Source organism: Tauraco erythrolophus, chromosome 4, assembly GCF_009769465.1.
Source record: "Tauraco erythrolophus isolate bTauEry1 chromosome 4, bTauEry1.pri, whole genome shotgun sequence".
NCBI lineage: Eukaryota > Metazoa > Chordata > Aves > Musophagiformes > Musophagidae > Tauraco > Tauraco erythrolophus.
Genome location: NC_141468.1, coordinates 87,482,568 through 87,489,731, shown reverse-complemented (window position 1 = coordinate 87,489,731; position 7,164 = coordinate 87,482,568).

The following is a 7,164-nucleotide window of genomic DNA, read 5'->3' as shown; positions in this document are numbered from 1 at the left end:
GCTTTTGCCAATTTTGCGATGGAAAATTGTTGCAATGATTTGTTTAGATAAGGTGGAAATGTTTTGCTTACAGGTTTTTGTTTTGCTGTGAATTCTGGCTGAATTTGATTAAATCCTAAAGCTGCTGCTAGCCTTGAGCTTGTCATTCCCGTGGCAGTCTCCCACATGGATCTGCCTACAGGGTCAGCATCCTGTTTTCTGGGCCTTTGGCATGTGTCTGTGGGCTAAAACCCCCAAAGTCTGTGTTGTCAGGGCTTAAAAAGGGGAGACCAAGTCTTGCACTTTGGGGACTTGCACACTCATGCAGTGGCTCAAAACCAGATACTAAGTCCTGTGTTTTCAGGGCTGGAAAACTGAGCCCAAGTCCTGCGCTTCTTTGCCTTGGAAAAAACAAAACAAAAAAACCAAACCAAAACAAAAAAAAAACACAACAAAACTGAATGGGTGGGTTTGGAGCTTGAACATGGAGACTAACTTCTGTATTTTGAGGGCTCAGAAACAGAGACTGAGTTGGGTGTCTTCAGGACATGAAACCAGGCTCATGGGGCTTGAAACTTGAGACTAAGTCCTGCGTTTTCCAGACTTGGACACTGGCTCGGGGGGGACAAAACGCTGGCTCACTTGAGATCAGGAAAAGGGAGGGCAATCCTGGGGTTTGGGGGTCAGAAATCGGCACAGTGGGGTGAGGCTGAGCTGTGCCCCTTCCCACAGAGACTAAGTCCTGTGTTTTGGGGCTCAAAACCAGGCTCATCTGGCCAATTTTGGGTTTCTGCAATAGAGACGAAGTCCTACATTTGTCATTGTGAAACCAGGCTCACCTGGGCAGTTGAAGGTCTTGAAAAGAGGGACCAAAAGTCCTGTGTTTTGGGGCTCAGGAACACACTCAGTTGGTCACAGGGTTTTCCAGGCTCAGAAGTGGAGCCCAAGCCCTGTGTTTTTGGAGGGAGGTCTCAGAAAGAGAGACTTAAGTCCTGCATTGCTGGGGCTTGGAACCTGTCCTCTTCGGCCAGTTTTAGGGCTGTTAATGCAAAAGTCCTGTGTTCTGGGAGAGCGAAACCAGGCTCACCTGGGCACTTTTAGGGTTTTAAGGAGACCAAGTGGTGTGTTTTGGGCTCAGAAACAGACACTCCGTCAGTTACGTGTTTTTTGGGGCGTGGAACCAGGCTCGTTTGGACAGGCTTAGGGCTCAGAAACAGAGCCCAGGTGCCACCTCACATCGGCAGAGCTTTGCTGGCCGAGGGGATCTCAGCTGTGGGAAAGAGGCAGCTGAACATAAAACCTAAATACACCGGGAGTAAACGGGGGCACCCCCCTCACGGCAGAGCAGCAGGATCAGCCCCTCACCTCACCCACACACAGCGCCATGTCGCTACCAAAGCCCCCCCAGTTTGACCTCGGCTCCCGGCTACAGCCGCTGCCCCCGTCAGCAGCGGCACCGGCCGCGCCGCCACCCCCCGGCACCGGGGCGGGGACCGGGACCGGCGGCGGCTCCGTGCGGTGCCGCTTTTCCTCCGCCGGGCGGCGCCTGGCGCGGCCGGAGGGTGCTCGGAGTGGGGGTGTCGGGGCCCGGCGGGGATGTGGGGCGGGGGGGGGGGTGCGCAGCTCCGTCCCGGAGCAGCCCCGGGGGGCTGCGGGTGCTGCCGCGCCGGGAGGGCGGCGGGGGCGGGGGGGCGCGGGCCGCGCAGCAGCGCTGGAGCCGGGTCCGGTGTCCCCGGGGGGGGAGAACGCGGCGCGGGGGCGGGTTTCGTGCTCACCGCGTAACGCCGGTGCTGCGGGATGTGCCGGGATGCTCCAAGGGGACGTTTTCTGAGCGACTGTCCGCAATTCCTGGGCTGCTCCAGGGAGGGGGAGCACAGACGCTCGTTCTGTCCCAATCCCAGTGAGTACGGGGGCAGGAGGAGCCCACCGAGAGCCGGAGGCACCGGAATTGGCTCCAGCTGTCTCCTGGTGCCTGGGTGGGTCCCCAGTTCCCGCTGGTTCTCAGCTTCAAGTGTGGGCAGCTGCTTTGAAGAAGGGTTTTGGTTTCTCCCTTCCAAACTCCAGAGCTGCAGCTGGTTCCCAGCAGGGCCTGGGCTGGGGGGCATCACGTCCCCTGTGCTGCTGGGGGCCACGGGGCTGGACCAGAACTGGGACCTGCCACAGTTCTGCAGGTCACCCGGACAAGAACAGACTTTGTGTCGGAGTTTCTGATGAGACCGAGGGTGTAATTTAATGCATTTTAGTTTCCTTCAGGTTAACGCAGTATTTTATCTTTATCATACGACGGCGCATTGACTGTGCCCCTCTGTGCCAGTGCCCGCTCCGCACCGCAGCGCGACGAGGCGGTGGAGTTTCGCTGGAGACGTGGCCGATGTTCACCCTGCGGTGACACAAAGCGGCGGCCAGCCCGGCCCTGGGGACGAGGACTCTGCTCTGTGGGAGCTGCGCGCTGTCCCTGAGGCATAAAGGACACCCTTTATCTGGTTTTGATATTATAATGCATTACAGTGAGCAAAGTTCACCCCAAAGGCCAGCCATTTGGTAACTTGTTAAATATCGACATGCCCAAAGTGGCTAGAAATAATGGAGCGGATCAAGGGATAAATCTCTATAGTTCACATTGCATAGAAAATGGGAGTACTTAGATCTTATCCAATTTTTAGTTAAATATGAGAGTACAGTCTGAATTTAAGTACCTTGCCGAGATGTCCATTCCGGATCTTTTCTGTAAATATATACCTTTGTGTAATGTTATAAACAACGAAGAATGTTTGAGAATCTGGAGAAAGTCTCTTTAACAGCTGCACCACCAACCAAAGAATTTAATTTATTAGAGGTCAGTTGCATTCTAGCCAACAAATGATAGAAGGAAATTGAGAATTAGTATATGTCTGACTAAGTCAGCAGTAAAACCCCGTGACTTTTAGGGAAGCCAGTGCTTTGCATACAGCTTTTAAGATCGGGAGGAACCAAGAAGATTTTTTCTGGCCTAACAGTAGTGCAGACTGTAAAATTTAATTCCATAATATTTGCACTGAATCAATGTTCTGGTTGCTCTTAAGTATAATTGGTTGAAACTTGCAAAGTAATTTATCTGTTCCACAAGACTGAGTAACATCTAGACCCCTGCCTGAATTGTGTGGGCTCTGCAAGGAGACAGGACAGGAATAAAAAGTTGTAAAGTCATATTTTTATCTTTGAGGTAAATAGATCTGACTGAATAAACACAGCAATCAAATCTGTTGAGTAGGAAGGTGCAATTTTTATGTAATCACTTTTGGAATAGAACTTCCAGTATTTCATACAGTTATCTAGCTTTTAGTTAAAGAAGTGAGTACAATCTGACTTTAAGTACCCTTCTGAGATTTCCATTTTAAATCTTTTCTGTAAAATAATACATTCACATTTCCAACTGACCTCTCAATTTATACCGGAGTGCTCTCCTAGTCTCTCCTTGCTTGCACAGCAGCAGTTTAAATTTTATTGTAGCCTTTTGAGGGTTCCACTACTTCAGCTCTGTCAGCTCTTGTTAGGCATTTCTCGAGACTGTATCTCCCCATTCTAATGTGAAGTGTAAATCTGATGTCAAGTGTTAGAACAAGTGCAGAGGAGGCCACGGAGATGATGCGAGGGCTGGAGCACCTCTGCTATGGAGACAGGCTGGGAGAGTTGGGGCTGTTCAGCCTGGAGCAGAGAAGGCTCCGGGGAGACCTTCCAGCAGCCTCCCAGTACCTAAAGGGGCTACAGGAAAGCTGGAGAGGGGCTTTGGACAAGGGTGTATAGTGACAGGACAAGGGGTGATGGCTTTAAACTGAAAGAGGGGAGATTTAAATTGAAGATATAGGGAAGAAATTCTCTATGAGGGTGGGGAGACACTGGCACAGGTTGCCCAGAGAAGCTGTGGCTGCCCCATCCCTGGAAGTGTTCAAGGCCAGGTTGGATGGGGCTTTGAGCAACCTGATCTAGGGGACGGTGTCTCTGCCCACAGCAGGGGGATTGGAACTAGATGATCTTTAAGGTCCCTTCCAACCCAAACTGAGTCTGTTTCTACACATGATTATATATTTCTTTTTTGTTTATCGTTTTGTTTGGCTTGCTGTCTGTTTTTGTTTGCCCACTGGAAATGCACACTGTCCTTCAAACGACACGTAACTCATGTTATGCACAAGAACAGTCATTGAGATGGAGAGAATTGTGTTCTTAAAGCACTCTTTGCACGTGCCTTAGATCAGAAGTTAAAAATCTGAGCGTGCCACTCCACGCCGATTCTTCTTCTTCCCCCTGATATTTGATGGGTAGCAACTGTTCGTGTTTACCTTCAGGCATTTATTTTGCTCAAGCATACAGCTCTCAATAAAATATTATATTCCACTTCTGAATCTGCTTGTCTGACTCATTTCTCTGCACTTGGTTGACTTCACCTGTTTTCTGTTAACTGATTTTACTTGGTCTCATTTCAATAACTGTTAATGAACTTATACCTTGCCCCTGACAAAATTTGACACAAAACACCTGCCCACAACTTCTAGTCTGCTTTCAGGCTCTCCTATGGATTCCAATCAATTTTATTAATTAGTTCCTTAGTCTTAAATTTGCCAATACACGCAGTAATACCTGAGTCAGCTTTCTTTAAAGTTTTCTGCAAGTGCAACTCTTACAAGGAATTGAAAGATCCTTTGTTTTGTAGTTAGTGAGTTTCATTGTAGAAACCAGTTTTAACACCTCTTACCTTCACTAGAAACAGCCCAAATCTTTTGTGTCACATATCATACCAGGATTTTTAAAACATCACAGAAAATTACTCAGTGGTTTAGACTTAGCAAAAACATTAACATTTTCCCAACATTTGCTTTCCAGAAAATTCTCCCAAGGGTTTTGTTTGGTTTGGGTTGGGTTTTGGTGGGAAATTTCAAAGAGATCCAGTGAATTTTTTTCTAACCCATGTCTCGCATGCTCAGGATAACGGTGCCAGTGGAAAGGAAGGGAAACTGGCCGAATATTGCAATCAATACACAGTGGTTTATTGTACAGCAAATCATGTTTGGTTTCTAGTGAAACACAATTTTTTCCTGAAAAAAGCCACCCCCCCCCCCCCCCCGGCAGACACACCCCATCACCTTGTCTTATATCAGCCATTGAGGTGTAGGAGCTGCCTTGCTCATGGATAAGGTACCTCTGCTTGTTGGTCATGATGTTTCCTAATGTGAGTTGATGTTTCTAGATGCTTCTGCAGGAACTCAGATGGTGCTGAACACCCAGATGAGGACAGAGTGGGGATGTTGAGGCGGTGAGAGATACTGCAAACATGAAGGCAGGAAACAGTAGTGCAAGGCAGGGGTGAATAAGGTTAATTCCTGGTTTGGGAAAGAGGAGCAGCAGTGACAGGAACATGGGATTGCTGATTTGGAGGTGTAAGGATATGTGATGAAAGGGTTTGGGATTGATAGGACAGGAGATGTAGGATCACCCTATGTTTCAGGTCAAATTTCAACTTTTTCTCCCCTCTCAAAGAGAGATTACAGCAGGGATCACCTGAAATATCACCTTATAGTCAGCAGTACAGTTTTTTGTAGTAGTGTGGTGTACACCTTTCAGGAATGCTCTGGTCAGGCCAAAACTGCACATATATGGGACGTATCGAGAGGCATGCAGTAAAAACGACAGGAAGTTGAGAAGCATAGACTGAATATTTCTGCGTGAGAAGCAGTTACCTAGTGCTAGACCCACTTGGCTTAGAAGAGGGAGTCGTAGACGGGGTTCTGAAAGCCATAGTATTTAATACAATAAGCATGGAAGGAGGATTCAGCAGGATTCTTGTTTTTATGACAAAATTTCAGTAGCACAGTGAACTGATTTAATTAACTAGTATTCGTGAGTCTCCTTATCCAAGCATATGTGGTATACCAAGAATATTTGGTACAAGAACATAACGCAGGATTTGGAACAGTTACGAAAGAAATTGGTGTTGAGGGGGAGGAAATAACTAAAAATGTACTGTTGTGGTTCAACCTTCCTGGGCAGCTAAGCACCACACAGCCACTCCTTCCCTCCCCTGCAGCGCGATGGGGGAGACAATCAGAAGGGTAAAAGTGCAAAAACTCATGGGTTGAGATAAAGACAGTTGGATATGTAAAGCAAAAGCTGCACGCACGAGCAAAGCAAAAATAAGGAATTCTTTCACTACTTGCCATCAGATGTTTTGTCATTCCCAGGAAAGCAAGGCTTCATCACGCGTAACGGTTGCTTAGGAAGACAAACACCAAACCTCTGAACCTCCCCCCTTCCTCCTTCTTTCCCCAGCTTTTACTGCCGAGCATGACATCATATGGTATGGAACATCCCTTTGGTCAGATGGGATCAGCCGTCCTGGCTGTGTCCTCTCCCAGCTTCTAGCATACCCACATCCTGCTCGCTGTGTAAGAAACAGCAAAGGGCTTCACGCTGCGCAAGCACTGCTCAGGAGTAACAAAACCAGTGGCGTGCTACCAGCACTGGGCTTGGTCACAGACCCAAAGCCCAGCGCCACATGAGCTGCCATGAAGAAAATGAACTGTCTCAGCCAAAACCAGGACCATGAGTACTTACGATTCTTCTGGTTCTATTAGCTGCTCCTGGAACATCTGCGAAAAATAAAAATTCATTAGAACCACGGACTTGACTTGTGGCAGTTCCTCACGAGTGAAATTCTACTCCAGTGCAGAAAGGAGACTAAGATGGTCAGATTTGGCGTTCCTAGCAGAACGAGAGAAGAGCTGTTGAACAAACATAGTCTACTGCTTGCTGATATCAAAGGCAACTGCTGCATTGCACCTCAGAACCCTTTGGGTCATGCCACCTTTAGGTACGTTGTCTAGCAGCAGATGGTTCATTTTATTTAGAAGGCAGAAATAAACGACATTCATTTAAATGCAAATTTGCCACTGTGTCCTACGGAATTCTCTCTCACCGAGCAGAGTTCTGGCATACACTTAGTGTGACTGGAAAAATACTTACTCTCATGGATGACTATCCCTATTTTGCTACAGTGAAGTGCAAGAGCTGTTAAACGCCGTGGTTCAGGCCAAACAGTTACCAACTGCCAAGAAGAAAATCTCACTTACAACCTGTTGGCATACTGATGCGTGAGTAGGGGCTATCTGTCCAGCTTCATGCTTTAACTAAAAATAGAACTCTAGACTATTAGCT